At 40.5% G+C, this 20,862-nt stretch overlaps 1 protein-coding gene and 1 long non-coding RNA gene across 3 annotated transcripts in view; one reads left to right on the plus strand and one right to left on the minus strand.

Moving 5' to 3' along the window:
• The window catches only part of DIAPH3 (diaphanous related formin 3), a 120,986-nt gene that overhangs the window by 32,016 nt on the left and 68,108 nt on the right, over positions 1-20,862 (minus strand). The gene's annotated exons all lie outside the window — the stretch shown is intronic.
• LOC310844123 lies at positions 4,603-9,969 on the plus strand. Its single transcript, XR_014563959.1, has 2 exons — positions 4,603-5,311; positions 7,217-9,969. It is a non-coding gene; the product is annotated as an uncharacterized lncRNA (long non-coding RNA).

The raw sequence follows: 20,862 nt of genomic DNA on the forward strand, positions 1-20,862 counted from the left end.
GCTTTTCCTAAAATGGGCATCTGCAGGAAAGACTCAGAATCCCCTTCAGCGCACTGGGGATTTGTGACACACATAAAACAAACACAATGAAGAAACTGCATATTCACATTATAATAATATTGCTTCATGAAATTTCTAAAAACATTGAGGCAAGCAACTTGAAGGAAGTCTACATTTTTACATATTGTTCACAAAGGTATCACTATATAAAGAGCTTATGTTTTCTGCTATCTCCCCATGGAGAGTTTTCAGTCCCTCAAGAATAAGTCCTAGCAACAATTCTGCTTGCTCTTCCTAGGAGAACAGTCTTGTAATTCAAAGGAAATTCTTAACTAGCTCTGAAACCTCTATATTATTACTGTATCACCTGTTTTAACCTATATTTCTATTGTTTCTCAGAGATATTTTCTTTAAAAAATTTAAGTACAATATATACCAATTGAAAAGAAATACTATTCCTCCTTCATCGAATATATTTTGGCTATTACAGTATCAGTCCTGTATGCACCAAACTATTTTTCAGCTGTTTGATATATAGAGCACCATAGAGCTATGTTAGGAAGGTGTGACAGGATTATCCTACTTTTTATATTGTTTTAGTTTTAAAAATAAAGTCAAAATATAAACAAAATCATACTGATACAAAAGTGGGGGATGAAAGCAAGGAAAGAATGGGAGGGGAAGGAAGATAATACCCTACATCAACACATGTGATGCATCTTTTATAATCACAATCCAAAGCATTTATCCTAATCTTATAAAATACATTCTCTCCACAAACTCAATTGAACCATTGGGAGTCTATGTTGCAGTGCCATGTATCAAAAATTTAGACCAAATAGCATCAAAATGATCTGATTTAGACTCTTCCCTGCTTACTTTTCTTTGATCCTCAGAGAGTGCTACATCCCATACTCTACCAAATCAATGATCAAGCAGGGGAGGTGAGCAAGTTTTCCATTGACTGACTATTGACATTCTTCCCACTGCTAGCAATAGAAAGACCAGTATCTTATGAGATACTCTGGGATTTGTACTGCTTTCTATTGGAAGCAAGTTCAATACTGGATCTGGTGTTAATGATTGATCTATGGGAGATAAGGGTAAAAACCTTTACCCAAAAATTATTTAAAATTTCACATTCCCAACACACATGTGTATAAGTTCCAATAGTATTACAACCTTGCCAACATAGTGAAGAGATATTTGTATTGATTTTAGAAAGGCGTGCCAGAGTACAATATCACCTAAGTACTGCTTTTAGAGTAGATTATTGAATCCTAAAAGATAAGTTTTTAATGGAACATTTACCCAAATTTGACCTCATTTATGTTCACCAATCTGACATTTAAGGTCACCATTCCAGGATATCATAAGACCCTGGAAGGGGCCCATTGCCTGATTTGTAAATATTGTAATTTGTAAATATTGAATACCAAGCCTTTAGAATTCAGAGTAGTTAGAGAAGGTAAACCAGTGGTTCCCAATTATGGTCTGTTTTAACGCTGTGCAATTTTTCAATATATTGGCCAAAATCAGTTTTAAAATGCGTAATAATGATTTTGACCCGGAAATGTGCAGCAATATATTGCTCCTCACTGCTGATCTGAGCCGCCTTCACTTACACTGAGAGAAACCAAGGCAGCCGAAAATGCTGCAGCCTTCCCCTCATGCTGATGGAGAACAGTGCAGCTGATCACCCTTCACTTCAAGGCACTGTAGTACTAGCTTCCTGTGACATTTAAGCAGAGGCAGTTTTTCTCAGTCAGCAGGAAACCAGCAGCAGCCAAAGTGGACATGCACCTTTGCTGGCTGCCACCGCTAGTTGCTCCGCTGACAGTGGCTTGACGCCCCTCCCCTCACCTCCCACTCAAACTCCACTTCCTTTCCTCCCCCCCCCCATCTCTGCAGCTGCTCTTTCCCTCATCTCCACACCTCATCTGCATGCACCCACCTGCCTGATCTCTGTGACCCAAGATGACCCTTGTGTCCCTTGCAACACTAAGATTCTATGATTTTACTCTACTTAAGTCTCTTGGAAGCATCATGGATTTCCTCCTCAGAGACAGAACTGTTCAAAAAGCTCTTCAGTTGAAGAAATCAGTCCGTAGTATCAAGCAAACTTCCTGAATGGCTGCCTGCCCATGACTATTGGCTTTTCTTGAAATGGGCACTAGCAGGAAAGGCTCAGAATCCACTTCAGAGCACTGGGAATTTGTGGTTGATATGTGAATAATTCAATATGGAATAGGTTTACTGAAGGTAGAAAAACTGAGAACAACTCTTAGGAACAGTTAACAATTAACATGCAGGCATTATGGTTTGGCACTATGTCTGCACCTAATAAACCTACCCAATCAAATATTCTACCCACAAAAACGTGAGTTCGGCAATTAGATTTGTCTTTAACATTCCCTCTCCAGAGAAAAAATTCAATTGGCGAGTAGCCTTTAACAGTCATCCTCAAAGTAGCTAGGAAAAAGACATTCTGACCTGGAATTCAGAGTTTGATGGTCAACGGCATTTTCCAGAACATTTCTTCTTAAATTTTAGCCTTGTAAACATTTTCTACACAAAATTCAGGCCCAGCTACATCTCAGCCTAAAAATTTTCGCATAGAGAAGCATTTTGATCAACATGTTTTCTAATCATCATATAACTTTGCCTTTGAGGAGTAATGCCATTTCCTTTCCATGTCAATTCTCTGCACCACTGCTCTGCCACAATCCATGGTGCCCACTAGAGCAAAACTCAGATGTAGCTATCAAATCAATTATAACAGCTTGCCGCTGTCTTATACCGACAAGAGATGATTGATAACAAAACCTGCCTACTTTCAGTTCTCAAGTGACAGCAGCAAAACAGCCCCTGACTGCTTTTACTGGTATTTGTCATAAATCAATAGCAATTTCATCACTCAGAAAGGTGCTGTCAACTCTGTTCAGTCCATCAGATTTCATTTTAGTCTCAATTTTAGCTAAAACTATTCAACAGCATTAATGCATAGACTTCAATTCTTAAGGTATGATAAAGAATGCAAGTACAATAATTCAGAATTAAGACACATTTTTTCTACATTTATAGGAAAAATATTAATTAAAGCTCTATTTCTGTTGAAATTATGTGCTTAAAGCAAAACACATATATTATCTTAGTTTACAGCAGCTCAGTAACGTTTGGGCAGGGAGAGCTCATGGCTGATCTGAGATGTGTACTGTAGATTTTTTAAGAGTACCGTGTCTCTAAAATAACTACACTGCATACCAGCATCTCCACTTTGCATGAGATTGTCTTATGGGTATGCAGACAGGATAATGAAAGTTTTCATCTATGAAATGCCCTTTTCATGTAAGTCCAACATAAAATGTTTAGATAAGACAAGTTGCATCTTCCATTCAAGAATGACCAATAGGCAGGAGTGTTATTACACCCCTATAAAAAGTTCAATGAACTAATTTGACTTCTACTGAAAAAAATAATTGCACATAATATTAAAATGAATAGCTTCTTTTTATGCAGTATTAACTGGCTAGTAGATTTACTTCAAGCACACGCATTCCAGCAATACCCATACAAGGGCTTTTCACAACATGGAACAAAACAGAAATGTTAAGCAACAGCTACAATAGACAAACTTGTAGCCCTGCTACAAATCTGGAATAAGTGTATTTCAAAGGAAACCACATTACATCTGAAGTTGAGACACATACTTCCAAAGCAGAAATTATAATTATCCATTTAAAAAAACATTAACATTAATTGATAATTTGTTTTAAACCACCTTTGATGTGGTTTTACATGGGTGTAACCAGATCCTGCCCAGCTTTGCTGCTTTAAAGGGAGCCACGGAGAAGGTAAGGAAGCGGAACCCTCATCCGTGGCTCGCTTTAAAGCAGCAAAGCGGGACAGGAGCCACTTACACCCGTGTAAAGCAAGAACAGCGGGAGCTGTGTAATCCCTCCACCCCCGCGCTCAGCCGCCCCATTGGCAGCAAAAAATATGGTACTTTCTTAATTGATACAATGCTTTCCCAAGCTAGGGCTCGTCTGCACTTCCATTTGTCCTGCTGCTTTCCCCTGGGAAAACCCCCAGTTTAGGACTGTGAACAGCAATCAGGTTTTCCAGGATTTGCTGTTTGTTCTGATTTTTCACTAATGAGTGAGTTTTCCTGGGTAAAGTGGCAGGGCAAACGCAAAATTGCTTGGACAAGTGGAAAATGACCCGGTTTCTAGACACAGGACAAGTGGAAGTGTGGACAAGCCCTTAATTACTCAAAGTATAGCAAACAAAAGGAATAAAGGCAAGAAATGAACATTTCAGGAAACACATAATAGCACTGAACCACTTAATTCAGATAGCTAGATAAGCTATCTATCCCCAAAGAATAAAGTCCTACCAAATTCAATAGGTCTTAGGTATTGTAGTGAAACCAGAGTAAAAGTGAATTGTTCTTCCCTACATAAAATACATAATTACATAAAATAATATCAACTTATATTACACAGTTAAAATCAGCAAACATATAACACTAAATCAGCAAAAAAACATATAGCACTAAATCAGCAAAATATAACACTAAATTAAATGTTTGGGTAGGCTTGCAGGAACAAAAACTTTTAAGGAAAAGTCTTAACATAGTTTGATGAGGGTGCCTACCTAATGTTAATAGACAGGGTGTTCCAAAACATAGGGGCTGCTTCCCTAAAAGATTGTCTCCTCACAGATGAGGAAGGAAAATTTATAGCACTTGTATAAGTTCCTCAGGCCAAGGAGACAAGTAGGCATGTATGTGGCAAGGTGAGCCTTCAAGTAAACTGGTAAATACACCCTGAAGCTAATATCTGAATATGAAAGACAATGAGAACTATTCTGTCATATCATTTACATGAGTCACGTTGACTTATATCAGAATTTTGCCATAAAAGATGATTAACTGGTTTCTTATATATCCATAAATCATAAATACCTTGCAAGTATCTAGTTGTTGCAATTTACCTATTTGTTTTTTAGATTGCCCATAAAAATACATTGTACACACAGTATTTCAAAAGAATGACAATGATTGCTGAGGCACTTCCTTCAGGTTGTTCATACTGTGTTTGAATGGAAAATGGAGATAAATAATCTACACCTCTTTATGAATGGAATGGCATAAGAAAAATGACATTTTCACACTGTGAACTTGGCATGCTCTCTAAATTAATAGTAGTATGTTACCAAGGAAATTTGTTTTGGATACATTTTATTTCAGTAGATCTTAAAAAATAAAGTTGGTCATCTCTAGGTTGCCCAGTATGGAAGCATGCAGAGCGTAAGTAATTTATAAAGTTTGTGAATAACTGTGAAATGACCTATCAAGCTGATACATCTTTTTGTACTTTCTTCTCCTTTTAAATGCAAAGACTTGTCCATTTCTGTGACTGCTTCATTCATACACTCCAATGTAGTGTAGAATCACACCAAGATAAAGCAGCTTTCATGCCACTGTGGGTACTCTTGAAGGGAGGTCTGTGTGAATTATTTCCAGGCCAGACATTATCCATGTTACCACCAACCACACACAGAACCCCATAAAATCAGCAAAGGTTATTCAAGTGAATGTTACTAACATTATAAGGACTATCATGTTAATACACTTTCCTCACAGTATTGTGCAGTGTTGCAACCTTAAAAGGCTGTGGCAATGTATAGCTTCTCTCCCCTATCCCCATTCCTGACATCTATGTCATTTGTCACTAGTAAAAGCTTTAAGCATGCAAAGCCCTTAAATTTATGACATTTTCATGCTTGCCTATATGATGAAAGAAGAATGTCATAGCAGTTTACATTTCCTACACAGCAACCTTAGAAGATTTTGTTAAAAAGTTATCACCTGCACTTTAACATTTCTTATGAAAGAAAAGCAGTTAAGATGTTACAGATTTGTTAGGCGTTCTCTTCTGTGTACTATTAAGAGCAACATTTCATTGATTTATCCAGTAGAAGCCTACATCATTGTACAGAGATGGAGAACCTTATCTCATTCTATTAAAACTGACTAATGTAACATGAACTTAGGATATATTTTTAAAATAATGTTAATTTGGATGTCATATTATTTTTCTCATACTGTATAGCTCATGCTTAAATAAACTTATTAATGATACTCTGTAGGAGCTGGATGGAAGAAAGAAGAGAGAAAAATTCAGGAGCATATTGCATTTTGTTAGTATCTGTACTGATCAGTGCTGCTCCTTTGCCCTACACCCCACTGTTTAATGCCAGTAGTAATGTAAGAACGTGAGCTTGCTAGTTCAGGCCAGTGGCACTCGTCTTCAGAAGCATATTGCCTCCAACTGGGGCAGTAGAACATATCCAAATGGGTTACTTAGTAGCCATTTACAGCTTTATCCAGGAGCCCCCCCCCCCCCAATGATCCCTTTCCATTAAAATCTAGTGATTTTTCAGTTTTTGTTTCATTAGGGCTTGTCTCGTGTCACCAGTGTTTGTCTCAGTTCCTTAGATTCACTTCCACCAAAGGTCAGTTCAAGCATAGGGAATCATATTGGACTCACTACTGTCCATGGAGGCACAGGTCAATTCTGTGTCCAGGACAGTTGTCTACCAGCTCCATTTGGTACAATGGCTGAGACCCTACCTGTCTGTGCACTGTCTCGCCAGAGTGCTGCATGCTCTGACTATCTCCTGCTTGGACTACTGCAATGCGCTCTATGTGGGGCTACCTTTGAAGGTGACTCAGAAACTACAGAATGTGGCTGCCAGATTGGTGATTGGGAGTGGCCGCCAGGACCATATAACACCTGCATAACAATGCAGACCCTATAAGATCTACATTGGCTCCCAGTACATTTTTGAGCACAATTCAAAGTGTTGGTGCTGACTTTTAAAGTTGTTTATTTGACTATTTGTATCTGCTGAGCTATCCAGTTTTTGAAAAAAGCAAACACTTATGAAAAAGTACACAGCATCTAGATTTTTTAATTATTCTATACTGACTTTTTTTTACAGAAAAAAGCAAATAACTAGGGTTTTTAAAAATTCCTTTCTTTATAGACAACACATTGCTTTTATTCAAATTTGTTTGAAGGTAAATATATTTTGTATTAAACTTGTACACCTTTAAACATACAAAATTCTGCATTACAATGTAGCAATGTGGAATAAAAAATGATTAATTTCAACTAAAGTGATCTTTTTTCTCTATTGTGATTTGCAGCATATTGATTAGAACAGGCCAGCCGAAAAAGCAGCAGGAGTACAGGTGAATGTCCCTGTGCATGTAAAGTGTTCATCATTGAAAAGGCTCTCATAAATATTAGATAACTACAAGAATAAAACAGTTCTGAGAACTGGAAGCTAATGAAAGCCTCAGTCTGGATGAGACACGTTGTTCCTTTGGGGAATCTTGTGGTACCTGGGCCTTGTATTCAGCAACACGTCTCTGAATGGAAGTGTGTTCATATTCCCATGTGACCATTGTGGGTGTGGTGCGTCAACAGCAACAAGAGGACTGGGAAGAAGAAATTTTAATGCAACTGCTCTCCTAGCAACTCCCAGTCTCCCCCAACAGCCACTGGTGTAATCTTTCTAAGGTGGCTTAACAGACTCAAGCAACAACCTGTTCCAAAACTTTAAAATCCTCTTTTAAGGTAGTTATCAAACTATAATGAAAACTTTAGAATTAAGATGCTACTTTCCAGATGTTTATAGTGGTACCTTGGTTTACGAACTTAATCCGTTCTAGAAGTCTGTTCTTAAAGCAAAGCATTCTTAAACCAAGGCATGCTTTCCCATAGCAGCAGGGGACTCAATTTACAAATGAAACACACTCAACAGGAAGAACACATTCTGCTTTCAAGGCAAAGTTCACAAACCAAAGCACCTACTTCCGGGTTTGCAGCATTTTTAATCCAAGTTGTTCTTAAACCAAGGTACTACTGTACGCTGTTGCTCAATTTCACCACGTAAGCTGCTTCGAAAACTTAGTTTTAAGGCATTATATAAATAATTGTAAAGTACTTTTTAAAAGTACATTTTGAGAAAAGGCATTTTCTCCATGCCGAAAATATGTGAAGATATATTCTGAGGCAAGGCTGGCACCAATCAGAGTTTGGGGGCTTAGGTAACGAGCTTCTAATGCTGCCCCCCCCCAACATAGACACAGACCCAATGTGGCTGTGTTCCCGGCCCTGTGATTGGCGGCTGCTTCTACAACAACAACAGTAGCAGCACCATTTACAACCCTCCTCATCAGACCTCCAGGCAGTGTTTTAGTGTTGGGTGGTGGCAGTGCCATTTTTGAAAGGAAGCCAAACTTAGCTCGCACTACTCATCCATGGTAGCCACTTTAATTTACCACAAAAGCAATGTCCTAGCCTGGATTTCATAGATTTATGGACTGCGGCATTATATTTTGGATAGAGTAAAAAGAGAGGCAGCCATTGCAGATGGGAACCAAGAGATAATGATAAGAGTCTCAAAAATTGCTAGATGATGCCTTTCATAATGCAGCCTATGTAATCCATTGTGTTTTTCATTTATATTTTTAGTGGAAGAAATATAAAACCATGTAAAAGAACCTGAAGCATTTTGCCTATTTATGCAACCATACGCAGGTGTTCTTCCCATCTACTACAAATGCTGTATGAGGTTAAAGCAGCCAGAATAGCTGATGCTTTTTACAGTTATATCAGACTTGTTACTAAAATCCCCAAGGATCCTTGCAAAGGTATAGCAGCTGACATTCCCCATCAAACCTGCAGAAAAGCTGTGCTCTCATGGCTTGCCCTTGATAAGTCAAATTTACCATAGATGAGAAGAGGCCATGAACTCATAGAAATGTGTATTTCCTTACCTGTAAGATTTGCCAAATGTTACATAATGAATGCAGGTTTCACAGAAGGAAAAACTCTTAAAGAAGCCAAGACTTGCCTTCAATAAGGGGGGGTTGGGGGTTGGAATCACTCCAACCTTTACCTCCTAAGAAAGATCTATAATCTTCTGCCACAAGTCATTTAGATAGTAAATGCCAGAGGCAGGGACCTTGCTGAAATATCTGTGACATAACTTCAATGGGATAACTAGCTGCAGTTTATCTTGATAAATTCTCTTTACATTCCCACTTCATAATATGCTGATCATTTTATAATGAAGTAAGGAATCGTTTAGGACATAAATCAAGAAAAGGACAAATGTTATTCAAAAGCTATTCATGATGACTAAATTGTGACATACTCAAGTTGAGGACTGTCAGGTGCAGTACAGACAAAAAGGAAATTAATACTACTATTTAAAGTAGCTAGAGTGTACTAGGGGCTGCACAGAACTCAGAAGCTACATGGTCTCGGTCTAGAGAGCTTTAAAATGCAAATGTATAAAGGGTAGGAGAAGTGAATGAAAAGTGCAAGATGGCAGTGGAAATTGAGTTCAAGGATGGGATACCTTAAGAAAGGCACTGTTAAAGCAGTGGCTTTTGAAGTGGGACGTGGAAGAGATGGTGACAAAAATAGAGTGGGGGTTATTTCGGATACTGTGGGGATTGTAAAGGCCACCAATGACACCTGAAAGATTCAGATGTGCTTCCACGCCCCATCTGTTCTTGAATGTGGGGCCCTTTTGGAGTAGAACAGAATAAAGTGAAAAGAATGTTGCATAAAGGGAGAAAAATTAAGAGAACATCTGTTAACATATATAAGTACTTTAGGTGTTTTTACAGGGCTCTTTGAATCCATAGGAAGCTTGACATGAAATGGAAGTGCAAGAAGATGATTTGGGAAGAGGAAGAAAGCATTATGAAGACCTCATCAAAATGTCTTTTGGCTGAGATCATCTTTTGAAATAGTAATGCAATTTCATTTTAAGCAGCTGTGTACATAATAAATCCCAAGTATAAAGGGATAGAAGCCATTTGCTGTATTTGAAATAAATTCAACATATACACACAGAATAAAGGTCATATTACTATCAGAATCAGAGAACTATCTAATTTTTATTCAAACTCTGTAAATCCACAGTAAACTGTAAGTTTCATATAGTATCTGAACATTTTCATCAGTTATCACATGATCATTATAGTGCTACTAACTTTAATCAAAGTAAGTCCAGTCTGGAATTCTCTACATATGCTATGTATTCAAGAAAAGTTACAACTTAGCAACTATAATTAGTACCAGTACCAGACATGCATTTTTAAAGTATTTGGCCACATCTTCTTATTGGCTCTTGAACACCAATATATACTTCAATAATATTACTCTTTACTCATCTTGAAGCTATGTACTACAGAGTCCTCTTGCTTATTATTATTATTATTATTATTATTATTATTATTATTATTATTAAACAATTCCACTGACATGCTATTAAGGGTATAGAAAGAACACTGAGTAATTTTCAATTTAGATGTACAGTTGTAGATGGTGATTAACTGCAACCCAACTTTCTGAATGAGTAAATAATGAAGCCTCTTAAGATTCCTTAGTATAAAAGTACGGCTGAGAGCCAGTGCTCTAACTGGCATCTATGGTACAACAACAATATCCTCATGAAATATGACATAATCAAGTACTACTCTGTGAAATAACTTGTTTCCTAGTGTCAAACTCCAGTGCTATGTTCAGGCCTATCTAAACTATTTTAAAGGCAATACACACACTGTGTCAAAGTAACCGTCATATAAAAATATGCCCAAACCACCTTGCCTGGGGCTGATCAGGATATCATGGCTACCAATAATCCCAACATATCATCAGTATACCACTTGGTTCTCTCAGCTGAACAGGAGAAGAGTGATCTGAAAGTAGGTGGTTTAACACCTGCTCTTTGGTCATGGTCGAATCACTTCCCCTTTACAGGCTGGGGGCGGGGCAGTGCTACTGGAATAGTCCTCCTCCATTAAGCTGATAAAATCATAAGGGTTCCTGAGAATTTTCCTGCTGGTATGGTTGCTGCTCCTGTGGAAGCCCTAGTTCCTCTCTGGAATTGAGAAAGGACTTTGTGGGGGTTAACAAGTGCCCCTTCTGCTGATTAGAGCCCATGCAGCTCCTTGATCTATACCTGAGCTAAGTGCAATGAAGAGGGAAGATGGTTGGAGCATAAGTGGAGAAAAACTCTCTGTTGTGCAGTGACACAGAGATGGGTATTCCCTGATATGGCATGCCACCTGTAGATTTCCCTCCCCTGGAATATGGCTGTCACTCTCATTAGTTTTTGTCAGAGCCCTAAGACCCACCTCTTCACTCGTCCCTTTGGAAAAGACCACAGTGGTGCCTTTGGCTAAGTACTTAAATTTGTTCCTGAGGTCCGTTCTTAAGCTGAAACCGTTCATATTCTGAGGTGTGCTTTCATTAATGGGGTCTCCCGCTGCACGCATGCGATTGTCATTCACATCCTGGAGCAAAGTTCACAACTAGGAGCAGCTACTTCCAGGTTAGCGGAGCTCGGAACCTGAAGCGTTCGTAACCAGAGGTACCACTGTATTGTGATTCGTATCAGATGTCTTGAAACTGCCTTCATCTGTAGTAATCTGTCAGCTTGAATATTTAAAGCAATATGATGTTGGCTGTAAAAATTTTTTTCTATCAAACGTATTGTGTTATCTGTGTTTTGTAAGCTGCACTGGGATCTTAACCAAGGAAGTGCCTTTTAAAGAACTGAACAAATAAATAAACTCAAGATGAATGCATACAAACAAGCAAGAGCCCATTATTGGGCCTACTATATGGCGGCAATGAGGGACGCGGGTGGCACTGTGGGTTAAACCACAGAGCCTAGGACTTGCTGATCAGAAGGTCGGCGGTTCAAATCCCCGTGGCGGGGTGAGCTCCCGTTGCTCGGTCCCTGCTCCTGCCAACCTAGCAGTTCAAAAGCACATCAAAGTGCAAGTAGATAACTAGGAAGGTAAACGACGTTTCCGTGCGCTGCTCTGGTTCGCCAGAAGCGGCTTAGTCATGCTGGCCATATGACCTGGAAGCTGTACGTCGGCTCCCTCGGACAATAAAGCAAGATGAGCGCCGCAACCCCAGAGTCAGCCACAACTGGACCTAATGGTCAGGGGTCCATTTTCCCTTTACCTTTATATGGCGGTGATAGAGATGCTGTTGCATCCCCTCAGTGTTTTGCAAAGGATCTTTCCCCAATGGTGTGGGACCTTTTGAAATCTGCTGAGTGGGAGATATAATAGAATTCTCAGAACACTGTGATGTGTTTATCCATAATGATTTTGATTTCAGTCACTGCAGTACAGTATAAGATAAACAACCTAGTCCAGTTTTGTGGGGTGACCTTTGGTTATTTGAGCCTGATGACATTGACAAGGTGATTGTTCAAATCTGATCAACCACTTGTATGCTTGACTCACGCCCTTAATAGCTTATTAAATCTAGCAGGGAGGAGATATCCACCTGCATCCAGGAAGTTGTAAATAACTCACTGAAAGAGGGTACTTGCAGTTTATTCAAAATAAATCTTGATTCAGCTGTTTCTGAAGAAAACTAACCTCATGCCCTATGACATTGGCAATGATGGACCTAAGGTCAATATTCCCTTCCTGGACAAGGTGATTGAGAGAATAGTGCCTGTGCAACTGCAGACACTGTTTCATCCAAGAGTACCCTAGTTCCATTTCATTCAAGTTTCAGGTCTTGTTTGGGGAGAGAATACCATTGACCACCCTTTGAGAAGACCTTTGCTGAAAGGCAAAATGCAACCATTTTTGATACCATTGACCATAGTATTCTTCTGGATAGGCTGGATTATGTGTGAGAAGCATTGCTTGGTGCTAATTCTATTCTTACTTGGATGTCTATTTCCAGGAAGCTGTGCTGGGAGATTACTGCTTGAATCTTTGACAGTCAAATTTTGGGATTCCTCGGGGTTTTATTCTTTTCCCTATATGAAACCCCTGGAAGAAGTCATTTGGAGATTTGGTCTGAGATGTCACCATTATCTGGATGATACCTAGTTTATCTCTCTTTTTCATCAGATTCAAGTGAGGATTCATCTGTCCTGACATAGTGCTTGGGTAAAGTAATGGACTGGGTGGAGAGTGATTAAACAGAGACTAAATCCAGACAGGCACATGTATTGTTGGTTCATCCATCCACTTGAATGATGTTCTGATTCTTCTAGTTTGAGCTACATTTCCCCTAAAGCATGCATAGGGGACCTTCACCCATTGGCCAAATTAGACCCATCTGGAATCTTAACTGGACCTGCAAGCCCATTCCCCCCCCCAACCATGCCCTAACCCAGCCTTTCTCAACTTGTGGGTCCCCAGATGTTGTTGAACTACAACTCCCATCACCCATAGCTAGCAAGGCCAAAGCTCAGGGATGGTGGGAGTTGTAGTCCAACATCATCTGGGGACCCACAGGTTGAGAACCGCTGCCCTAACCTCCGACAACTGGTGTGATATGGTGAAATGTATGGGAAGGGTAAGGTGCAGCTGCAAATGAATAACCATGAGCCTTAAAGTGCACTCCTAATTGCTCCTCTGCAAGCAGAGTTTGCATTTGGTCACTTGTGCTGAATGCAAATACCTTCAGATGTCTTTTAGAAGTTATGTAGTTCTTTATCTCCTTGACATCTGAAGGGAGGGCGTTGTACAGGGAGGATGCCACTACCGAGAAGGCCTTCTGCCTGGTTCCCTGTAGCTTCGCTTTTCGCAGCGAGGGAACCAGCAGAAGACCCTCAGAGAAGGATCTCAGTGTCCGGACTGAATGATCAGGATGAAGACACTCCTTCAGTTTTTCTGGGCTGAGGCTGTTTAGGGCTTTACAGGTCAGCACCAACACTTTGAATCATGCTCAGGTATGTACTGGGAGCCAGTAAAGATCCTTTAGGACTGGTGTTATATGCTCTCGGTGGCCACTTCTAGTCATCAGTCTAGCTGCCACATTCTGGAAAAGTTGTAGTTTCAGAGTCACCTTCAAAAGTAGCCCAACATAAAGCGCATTGCAGTAGTCTAAGAGGAAGACAACCAGAGCAAGCACCACTTTGGTGAGACAGTCTGCGGGCAGATAAGAGTTTCAACCTGTGTACCAGATGGAGCTGGTAGACAGCTGCCCTGGACACAGAATTGACCTGCGCCTCTATGGACAACTGTGAGTCCAAAATTACACCCAGGCTGTGCACCTGGTCCTTTAGGGGCACAGTTACTCCCCCTGCCCCTATCCCCCCAAAACAGTGCTTCTGTCTTGTCAGGATTCAGCCTCAATCTGTTAGCTGCCATCCATCTTCCAACCACCTCCAGACATGCACACAAGACATTCACTACCTTCACTGGTTCTGATTTAAAAGAGAGGGAGAGCTGGATATCATCCGCATACTGATGAACACCCAGCCCAAACCCCCTGATGACCCCTCTCAGCGGCTTCAGGTAGATGTTGAAAAGCATGGGGGAGAGTATGGGGCCCTGAAGCACTCCACAAGTGAGCGCCCAGAGATCTGAACACTCATCCTCCAACACCACTTTCTGGACACGACCCAGGAGGAAGGAGCGGAACCACTATATATTACTGCCCCCAGCTCCCAACTCCTCTAGCCAGTCCAGAAGTATACCATGGTTGATGGTATCAAAGGCCGCTGAAGAGATCCAGCAGAACTGTGAAACAGCTTTCACCTTTGTCCTTAGCCTGCTGGAGATCATCAACCAGTACAACCAAGTTTCAGTCCCATGATGATGCCTGAATCCCGACTGGAGGGAATCAAAATGGTCTGCATCCTCCAGGCATGCCTGGAGTTGTTCAGCACCCACCTACTCAATCACCTTACCCAAGAATGGAGAATGGACGATAGTTGTCCATGGTGGTTGGTACAAAGATGGTTTTTTAAGCAGCAGTTTAATTACCATTTCTTTCAATGGGTCTAGGAAGACTCCCAACACAGAGGGAAGCATTCACCACCCCATGGGGCCCATCATCCAGTCCTTCCGGGCTTGCTTTTATTAGCCAACATGGGCAAGGATCAAAGAGACAGGCAATTGGTTTCATTTGTCCATGTTTGAAACCATGGAAAGATGTTGCCAGTCAGTGTAGACAGTACTGAGCCAGGTTGACCAATACGGCAGCTTCCTGTGTTCCTATGCGAAGTCATTTATGCAAAGGAACATTTTTTCTTTGCAGACTCAAGCCAAATCTACAAAGAAAAATGCTTCATTTGGTGCCATGGTAAACTCTCATTTAGGCTGTAATGACATTAAAAGTGGTCTGGACATTGCAGTTGTCTAGAACAGGTTGCAAGATTATTAACTGGACTGTGTCATTTGACCATATTTATTCTGTGTTCTGTTGGCTGCACTGACTCTCAATCTGTCTCTGGGCCAAATTTAAATTGCTGCTTTTAACTGGTAAACTCCTAAGGATCTTGAATCACAGAATTGTAGAGTTGGAAGGGACCCCAAGGGTCATCTACTCCAAGTCCCTACAATGCAGGAAAATCGTCTTCAGACATCCTGCTCCATGTACACCCACCATATATTATTATTAGTAGCAGTAGTAGTAGTAGTGGTGTTAGTAGTAGCAGCAGCAGTATTAACATTTATATATCACCTTTATCTTTCAAGGATCTCAAGATGGTTTACATGATTCTCCTCTTCCCTACTTCATCCTCACAACAATCCTGTGAGGTAGGTTAGGCTAAGAGATGGTGACTGGCTCAAGGTTACCCAGTGACCTTCGTGGCTGAGTGGGGATTCGAATCCTGCTCTCCCAAGTCCTAGTCCAAAACTCTAACCATTGTGCCACACTGGCTCTAATGTGAGGTGGATAACTACCAGATAAAAGGCCTTTTAATTAGCGACACCCTGGTAATGGAGCAGACTGGAAACTCATCTGGCACCATCTTTGCAGCCTTTGGGACACCCAGGTCTTTTAAATGGGCATCTCATTTTTTTAAACAGTTTTGTGCTTTATTCTTATATTTGCATTATTTTTACTTACTAACTGTAAACCGTATGGAATGACATACAAATGCTGGAAGTAGATAAATAATAACAAACCAGCTTTTAAACAGCTCTCTATCCCTATCAGATTGTATCCCTGCCCACACAGTGGCACTGTCAGCACTGTTGACTGCTAAAATAATTACTTCAAGTCAAGCATCCAGTTTCCTTGAGTAACAGTACTTTTGGGGTTCTCAATATTGCTCACCCAGCACCTCAGACTGCTTTGCAATCGTGCTAAGTTAAAGAAGACTCAGAAGGGAACAACAAATGGCTACAATTAACATTCACCCTGCTCCTGCAACACAGTTCCATTGCTATGGCAACTGGAGTTGCCCAGACGACACAAGGCTCTGGCTTCAGCTTGTGTACAACATAATCGCTATTAAGCAGAATAGCCATGGTTCTGTCCCGTGCATTTGCCCACTGGCATTTCAGAATGTTTGCTTTATTTTTTCTAGATTAATTAAGAAATTGTGTCTTTATTTTCCTAACATACAGTACCTCTTAGAGTAATTAACTAGAAAGATTTGAAATGGCTCAATTTATGCTTTCCTTTATAAACCATTTAAAAACACACATACAAACCTTGGAATACAGCCCAAAAAAAAATCAAACAGAAGGTTCTTCCAAATATGCAAATTCTCACAGGTGGCTAATATTTTATAGCAACTGATGTAAAAAGAAAAAAAAATGATTTATTCTTAAGCAATAGAGCTGACCAAACAGTAGACTTCTATATGGGTGGGATAAGTCTGTTTGGAAAACCAAGATAAGCACACACTGCAATTTAATTATTTCAGAGTGCATTGCAAGTTGTTAATTCAAAATGAATTTAGGTTAACTAAAATGATTTTATCAGAAATGAAGAAATTATAAAAATGGTCATTTGTTTTTTATGTAATTCTGTTGAACCATGGAAATTGAAGAAGCCAGAGCTCTTTCTCTCTCACATACACAGGCTGTTAGGATACACACATTTAACAGAAATCTTCAATGAATTTTTCTAAAATATCAAGCATATTGCAACTGCTTTCTTGTAAAAGATAAAGGAAATAAAGTAAGCAGTTTAGAGGATGGGTCCCACATTCAAAACAGTATCAACTAACCACTGCACTGAGATTGAAATGCTGTATTTTTCACTCCATAAGACGCACCTGACCATAAGACACACCTACCATAGTTTTTTAGAGGAGGAAAACAAGAAAAAAAATATTCTGAATCAAATGTTTTACTAAACTATTAATAAACTACCGGTATATCAGAATAATATTTCAACCATGTCAAGTGAACAGCAGTGACATTAAGAATCATCATCACTGTCATTAACAAATGAAGAGAGACTTTATCCCCTAGTTAGAGGGGCAGGCAATGGAAATATATGAGCTTCCCACATTGAGTCCCTAAGGACTGTATGGTTTGGCCCTACACAATTATTTTAATAAAGCCAAAAGAAGTGGGACTTTCTTCCTTTTTGTTCATTGCAAATAGCTCTGGGGGCTTTCATATGAGGGAGGCCCTAGGCCCGTTGCTCGTCTTTATAAACTACTTGGATGAAGAAATTGAGGGGATATTCATCAAATTTGCAGGTGACACCAAACTAGGAGGCATAGCTATTGCCACAGAAGACAGAACTGAGATTTAAGATGACCTTAAAAGATTGGAGAACTGGGCCAAAACTAACAAAATAAATTTCAGTAGACACAAATATAAGGTTGTACACTTAGGCAGGAATAACCAGCTGCACAAATACAAGACGGGAACACTTGGCTTGCCAGTAATACACGTGAAAAGGATCTAGGGGTTTTAGAAGACCACAAACATAACATGAGCCAATGACTGTGATGCAGTTATAGAGGTATAGAGAACCATTTTCACCTTGACGCCTAAAGATATGTAATGAAAGAACTAGGCGAGCCTCCCTGGAAGCCAAGTCTTATGAGGAACAGTTTGGGGAGCTGGGCATGTTTAACCTGGATAGGAGGAGAAAAGGGAGATATGATAGCCATCATCAAATATCTCAAGGGCTATCACATGGAAGAGGGAACAAGCTCGTTTTCTCCTGCTCTGGAGGCTAGGACCTGAACTAATGGCTTCAAGTTATGAGAAAGGAGATTCCAGCAAACATCAGGAAGAACTTTCTGACAGTAAGAGCTGTTCAACAGTGGAATGGACTGCCTTGGAAGGTGGTGGACTCTCCTTCCTTGGAGGTTTTTAACCAGAGGTTGGATGGCCAAGTGTCATGGATGCTTTAGTTGAGATACCTACAAGTGCAGGTGGTTGGACTAGATAACCCCTGGAGTTCCTTCCAATTCTATGATTCTATGAAAACTGAAGATGGTTCACCACTATAATGCTTCATCAATAAAGACAATACTATTTGATTTATATTAACAACATTGTTCCAGGAAAGGATATTCTACTAAGAATATAAATATAACGCGGGTGGTGCTGTGGGTTAAACCACAGAACCTAGGGCTTGCCGATCAGAAGATTGGTAGTTCAAATCCCCGCAACGGGGTGAGCTCCTGTTGTTCGGTCCCTGCTCCTGCCAACCTAGCAGTTAGAAAGCACGTCAAAGTGCAAGTAGATAAATAGGTACCGCTCTGGCAGGAAGGTAAACGGCGTTTCCGTGCGCTGCTCTGGTTCGCCAGAAGCGGCTTAGTCATGCTGGCCACATGACCTGGAAGCTGTACGCCAGCTCCCTCGGCCAATAAAGCAAGATGAGCGCCATAATCCCAGAGTCGTCCGTGACTGGACCTAATGGTCAGGGGTCCCTTTACCCTTTACACTAGAAAGCATTTAGACAAAAATTATGAGGGTGCTGAAGATCAGTGAGCCTAGTCATTTTTATTTACCATATTTTTCTGTGTATAAGACAAGGGTTTTTTTCCTTAAAAAAAGACAAAAATTAGGGGGCGTCTTATACATGGATAGTGCCAAGAGTGGACCAGCGATTGGTTGTTGCCGCAAAAATAGGGGGCATCTTATAAAACAAAAATGGAAAAATCACCTATCTGGGCACTTAATGCATTTATACTGAACCACTCATAAAGTTTCCTAAAACTGGAGAAGTAGCAAGGGCCATAACACCATAACATACATTTCACTTAATAGGGAGCCATAGCTAATCTGACCTCTTGAGTGTACTTACATAATACACTTGTTTTCAAAACAAACCTGCTTTATATTTTTAAGATGCAAATCCAAAACAAGGTCTGCTATAAAGGGCTTAGCCTAGATCAGTAATGAGGAACCTGTGGCCCTCCAGGTGTTGCAACTTCAATTCCCATTCAGCCCCATCCAGCATCCCAGGGATGATGGGAGCTGTAATCTAGCAAAGGTAAAGAGGTAAAGGAACCCTGGACGGTTAAGTCCAGCCAAAGGCAACTATGGGATGCAGCACTCATCTCGCTTCAGGCTGAAGGAGCTGGCGTTTGTCCACAGACAGCTTCTGGGTCATGTGGCCAGCATGACTAAACTGCTTCCGGCGCAACGGGACACTGCAACAGAAACCATAGTGCACAGAAACACTGTTTACCTTCCCGCTGCAGTGGTACCTATTTATCTATTTGCACTGGCATGCTTTTGAACTACTAGGTTGGCAGAAGCTGGGACAGAGCAACAGGAGCTCACACTGTCGCACAGATTCGAACCACCAACCGTCTGATGGGCAAGCCCAAGAGGCTCAGTGGTTTAGACCACAGCACCACCCACATCTCTGTACCAGGGGAAGGGCCATAACTCAGTGGTAGAGCATCTGCCTTGCACACAGAAGGTGCCTGGTTCAATCACCGGCATGTCTAGGTAGGGCTGGAAGAAAAACTTATACAAAACCCCAGAGAGCCACTGCCAGTCAATGTAGACAATACTGTGTTACATAGACCAATGCTCTGAACTCAGTATCAGCAACTTCCTTTGTTCCTATTTATTTGGATTTTTTTATTATCACACTCGCCAGACAAAAAATGCTCCTAAAGCAGCTTTCAAATGACAAAATTAGGAGAACAAATTTGAACATCTGGATATACATTGCATAGCTCAAAACAGAGGAATACACATTTCTAAACATAGTAAATAAGCACACAAACGTTACTGTGGGCTGGCAGACGAGAGGCGGACAACTTTATCTCTCCTGTAAAAGCCTACTGCATTTAAGAGCCAAGAGGAGCACTACTGAATTAAGAGCAAAGACCTACCTAGTCCAGCAACCTGTTTTCTCCAGGGCCAGCTAGATATCTCCAAGCAGGACATGAGTGCAATAGCCTGTTCCTGCTGTTGCTCCCTAGCATGCTCTGGTCATAGAGGTAGATATAGAGACTTACCCTTCATAATTTTTTTCTAATACTCCTCTAAAGCCTTCCAAATTGGTGGTAAGTGAATTCCACTATTCAGTTATGTGCAAATGTTAACTATTCCCATTCTGGATGTAAAGGAGGGAACCTCTCACTTCTAGAATCCCACTTGGTTCCTATGCTGAGTGCAGAGGATTACTACATCCCTCCACTGACAACCTGCTCACTAATCTGTGTGGAATTCCATGCACTTGGTTGCATGCAATTCCTTGTTGCCAATGACTACCAGGCAAGAATTAAAATACGAGAGAGGCAAATTGATTCTATAATAGCTAAGCATAGCTACAGCATAAAAACAGTGGTTTTAAACTACAGGATATCAAATTTAGATTGAAAGTGTTTGAACAACAACAGGCCACATAACGGAGACACAACACAAAAGCAGACGTTGCAACAATCCCAATTGCCTAACACCATTATCTGTAGCAGCAAAAACCCCCAGAAGATTATGCTTTTGTGGACTACAGTCTACTCCTCAGAACCTTATAATAGCTTTCTCTGTTTTTATGATTCTACACAACTTTTTGTTCAGAAACCCACTGGGAGAACATTTCAGCCTCCAAGGAT

This window comes from Podarcis gaigeae (genome assembly GCF_964106915.1).
Source record: "Podarcis gaigeae genome assembly, chromosome: 4".
Lineage (NCBI taxonomy): Eukaryota > Metazoa > Chordata > Lepidosauria > Squamata > Lacertidae > Podarcis > Podarcis gaigeae.